A 5554-nucleotide genomic window follows, 5' to 3' on the forward strand; every position below is an offset into this window, starting at 1 on the left:
GTACCGGTTCGGCACGAACCGGTGCTAAAGGGGAACCACGTGGCACGAGCCAGCTCCGGGGGCCGGGAGCCCTACACCAACCGGTACTAAATGGTTGTGGGTTTTTTAGTTTTATGATTTTTTTTCATTTAATTTTGTGTTTTCCATTTTAATTATTTTTCGTTTGCTGGTATTTTACGGTACTACACATTGTACACGTTATGCATATATATATACAAATAGAATTTCTAGTAGAACCAATCATATATATATCATCAATGTCTCACAAACCGTATTAATTCACACATACACACATGTATAGCTATATACAATTTCTTCTACATATGCATGTTGCCTTCGGAGCCAGTGGCATTAGCCTAATTGGTGCCTTCGGAGCACGATGACAATTGAAAGTGGTTCATGGGGGCGGTAGCGGGTAATAGTATTCTCCCTTCGGATTTATGACCTGGTCGAGCAAAAATCCCGTTATTTCCTCTTGAAGTGCTTCTACGCGCTCCTTTGGTAGGAGCTTGTCCCGCACCTCTTTGAACTGTTAAGAAGGAGATCAATATGCATGTGTATTAGTTGTGTGACTAGATATCGATAATGGTGTAAAAATTGTAAATAGTGTTCTGACAAGCGTACCCATTCCTGTCTTTGAGATCTGCTCCTTTCGGACGCCATCATGCGAATGTTCTCGCAAACGCAGAATGCACACAGATCAGTCCCCTGCGCCTGCTTCAGGGCCTTTATTACGAGAATGGAATTTAATTTGATCAGATAATAATTAATCAAGCATGATAATTAAAGAGATGGCAGCTAGCTAGCTAGGTAGCTAGTACTACTTAATTACTTACCTTGGCTCGAAACCATTTCAGCTTTGGTTTCCATTCGCCTTCCGTGACGCTGATGAACCTTGCCCAAACCCTGCCTGCCGACAAAGAAAATGAATAAAGGGGTTATTAAATAGTTCATATCATGAAATGATGAATTACTAAATAGGCCGAGATATATAGTTAATAATGATTGAAATTACCTGTTGACTATCCCAAACAAGATGTTATAGTCACTTTGTTTTTCAAGTAGCGAGTCCAGTATTTCAACTGTTCCGGCGTCAACTTTAATGATACATAAGATCCAGTGAAATCTGCATGCACACATGTTTGCATGTCTTAATTAAGCGGGCATATGTAAGCAAAAATATGTAGCTAGCTAGCTAGTAGGCAAAAACAGAGAATTTGTAGTACAAGAAAGTGTGACTCACTGGAAGTTGTAAGGAAGTAGTATATCTTCATTGTATTTAAGGCGCTTCAAGAACTCTAGCATGCTCTCCTCTACCTCTTTTTCTTGATGCTTGTTCATTTTCCATGTGTATTCATTAACGGTGTTTGGGTCAATGAACCCAATGCCATAGCGTCCACCTTTTCTCATTTCATACATCTTCATCCTGCATAATACCACAGAAAAGAATATAGTGAGGATAATTACAGGTAATGATTGATCAAAAGGATCACTACAGCTAGCTTGAGACTTAAATTACAGAAAGAAATCACTTACAGACAATAGCAACTGACGATAGATTTGTCGAGTGCGTCTTGATTGTATAACTGAAACAGTTCAGGATACTCAACGGCCACAGCTTTCTCATGGTAGTAATCATCCTTCTTGACATTCACCATGAGGGACTCTCGATTGGATCTCTTGGTAATGTCCATGTACCATTGATGCAATTCATACATTCTCGTTGGGAGCTTGTTGACATCTTCTGGCTCGACCAAAGGTTGGCCCCGGACATATTTTCGTTTTATTTCCTCCTCTGTAATCCCAGGCATGTCCTCGATCTCGAGGAGTTGTCCAACAGTGATCTTGAGTTCTTCAGCTTGCATTATATGCTCCTGGGTTATTACCACATCGCCCACCTCGGGAACGTAAACTGTTTGGCCACAATAATATTGGGTGCGCGTACTGTCACGTGTTGTTGGCGGCACAACAAGCGGGGGGATCGATTGCGCCGCCTGTTTTCCCAGCTGGGCAACGGTTTTCCCGCATTTTTTGACAGCTACTTGTTGTTTGCTCGAGCTCGAGCTCGCCTCCTTCTGTAGACGTCGTCGATGTAACTTCCTGATGTGGCGCTCATAGTCTGTGTCAACAGGCTTAGGAGCTGGTGGTTCAGCCATACGAATGAAGTGGTCAACTACTTCCACAGGCACTTTCTCCCTTGGCGGCGGTGGCGGTTTCGGTCCAAAATGGGCGTCGACTTCTGCCTGCACTATGGCATTGGTTTGCTCCTCGGTCCTGTCGTAAGCCCTCACAGGAAGAGGAGTAGTGAGGTTTGGACCATATTTATATCGCTTGCCTCCGCCTGTACTTCATGTACTATGACCTCGACTCGTACAGCTACGCACCATAGCTGCGGGGTGTCTCTTCTGCGATTGCTGAGGCGGCGGAGACGGCTGAGGGGGCTGAGTTGGACGAGGAGGAGTGGCCTGAAGCTGTGCCGGACTTGCAGTGGCCTGAGGTTGTGCCGGACTTGGAGGAGGAGTGGACGTCTGACGCTGTGTCGGACTTGGAGGAGGAGTGGCCTGACACTTTGCCGGACTTGGAGGAGGAGGAGTGGCCTCACGCGTTGGTGGACTTGGAGGAGCGGGAGTCTGCTGACTCGGTGGCGGACTTCGACGAGGAGTCGGGTGACGCGGTGTCGGTGGCCTTCGAAAGATGATGCAATCCTTTCTCCATAGGATGACACGATATATGGCCTCTCCCAATGTGTGCTCGTCGTCACCTCCAGGAATGTCAAGCTGTAGCTCCGAATATGGGTCCACCACCTCATCAACCAAGACACGAGCATAGCCCGCTGGAATCGGGTTGCAATGGAAGGTTGCCTCGGGGGAATTTGAAAAAGCAACGGCGTCCGCCACCTTCATGGATATGTTCTTCATTTTGAAGTGTAGCTCGCAGTTAGTGTTCTCCGTGATGTCATCCACGGGGTATCTATCCAGCACTACTGCGTCGCCCGGGGCGGAACCCATGCTGCTTCTCGGCATGGATGGGGCGGTGGTATCCAATGCTGGATCATCCGCTAGCTGCTGCAGATGCTGAGACCCCCTTTGCTGGCTAAGTGAGTCGATCTGCTCCTGCTGCCGCTGGAATTTAGCTGCCAATTCCGCTTGACTTGCTTCTAGGCCTTGAAGGCGTTCATAGTCCCGCTTCCTCTGCTCCTCCTCCATCTTCCTCTTCTTCTCCTCCGCAATCTTCTTTCTCGCACGGGTTCTGTAGTCGGTGTTCCAGTCCGAAAACCCCTCATACCACAGAAGAGCGCCCTTGCCTCGTGTTCTTCCCGGGTGTTCAGGATTTCCCAGGGCACGCGTAAGCTCGTTGTTCTCTCTGTTGGGCTGGAACACCCCCGATCGAGTCTCTTCTATTGCAACAAGTAGCGCATCGTCGGCTCCGTTCAGACATGCCTTTGTCGAAACATTGCTTGTCTTCGGGTCCAACTCCCCCCCATGCGCATAGAACCAAGTCCTGCACCTGGGGGGCCAGCTCTTAGTAACCGGAGTGACACTTGCATCCTCCATCTCTTTCTTAGACTTATCCCACTTAGGCATTGCCACCGCGTAGCCACCTGGCCCCAGCTTATGAAACTTATCCTTTTTTTTGGCATTCTTCTTGTTTATTCTCGACTGTTCCTTAGCTAATTCTGAATCCTTGAATTTCACGAAATCGTCCCAATGAGCACTTTGATTCTCTAGTATCCCCTCGAATATTGGAGTCTTCCTTCCTCCCTTGACGTACTTCTCCCACGTCATTCTCTTGTGGTTCTTGAATGCAACCGCCATCTTCCTAAAAGCAGCGTCCTTGACTTTCCGCACATTTGCTTCTGTGATATTATCTGGTAGGGTGAAATGTTCCATGAGAGTATCCCAAAGCAGTTTTTTTATTCTCGTCGACAAAAGTAACATCTGGACGTGGCTTTGCTGGCTTTCTCCATTCTTGAAGGGAGATCGGGAGTTGGTCCTTCACAAGAACTCCGCACCGACGAACGAACTTGTCCGCAATCTTCTTAGGCGCTAATGGTTCGCCATTAGGTTTGAATGCCTCGATATTGTACTTTACGCCCTCCTTCAAATTTTTGTTCGGGCCTCGTTTCGTCCTTGTGCCTGAAGATTTGCTCGATCCGGATGGCTGAAAGAAGAAAGATCGATTCGTTAATATATCTTCAACTCATTTAAAACATGCGATGATCACCAGATCCTGCTTATATAAATATATATACCTCGCCGGTGTTTGTTGTTTCAGGATCAACATGTTCTTCGTCGTAGTTCATGACTTCATCTTCTCGGTCGTCGCGATCGAATATCATATCACCCTCTTCGGTGTTGTTTAGAAATTCGAAGCCGTCAAAATCTTCTTCATTCTGATCATCATCTGGCCCGCGTATGATATCGATCATGGTCTGTTCTCTCTCTCTGTCGGTATTGTCCGCCATAACTTTTATTTAACTATGCCAAAAGAAATATAAAACAATTTAGTATAATCTCGAATAATAGATATAATCTCGAATACATCGTCTCGAATAATAGATATAAACTCGAATACATCGTCTCGAATAATAGATTTAATCTCGAATACGTCGTCTCGAATAATAGATATAATCTCGAATACATCGTCTCAAATAATATATATAATCTCGAATAAATCATCTCAAATATTATATATCGAATACATCACTAGTAGCTAGCTAATAAAGATTGAATACTAGAGAGTAATCTAGGCGGTGGACAACCAAAGTGAAGGAACCATCACTGGATCATAGCTCGGGTGATCTCCCCAAAGAACCTGCCAGGTATTGGAGAACCTGACGTCCATAGCAGCCATGTAGCGATGGACCTGCTCGTCCTCCTCCCTGACACGGCGACGTACCACCTCCGGCGGGGCCGGCTCCCTCCGCACTGAAAGTGGCCCACGCGAATGCCACCAAAGGAGATGAGGGTCGACGACGGGACCCGGGGCCGGGTTCCTCACCAAGCGTCGCGCCCCTGAAGGTAGCACCTCCCAGTGCCAGCCCGGCGGAGCCCAGTCCCGGACATGGGTCCTCTGAAGCAGGACGTCGTCGCGAACGAGTCGACGGCGAGGATGCGGGCCGGGCATCATCAACAACAAATACTATATGCAAATGTAACACTAATTATGCTATCATTGCATATGTCAAAATTCTATATGCTATTTCATACTAATTAAGCATCTAACACTAAAAACAGAAAAAACAACTTCTAAACATCCATTAAAAACAGAAAAACAACATTATATAAAAAAATTCCATACTAATTAAACACTAATTAGATCCATCTAACATGCATTCATACATATATACTAGTGAAAAAATAATAATTTGAAAAATCTAAACTAATTAAACATACAAAATACGTATATACTAATTAACTTAAGAAAATGTGTGTGTGTGTGTGTGTGTTCATCATGCATGCTTGTGTGTGTATACGGGCTCGGGGGGGCGGCGCCCATGGTGGCCACCGGGGGCGAGGGGTTAGAGGGGGAGAGCTCACAGCGGGGCGACGAC

This window comes from Triticum dicoccoides, chromosome 3A, assembly GCF_002162155.2.
Source record: "Triticum dicoccoides isolate Atlit2015 ecotype Zavitan chromosome 3A, WEW_v2.0, whole genome shotgun sequence".
NCBI classification, from domain to species: Eukaryota; Viridiplantae; Streptophyta; class Magnoliopsida; order Poales; family Poaceae; genus Triticum; species Triticum dicoccoides.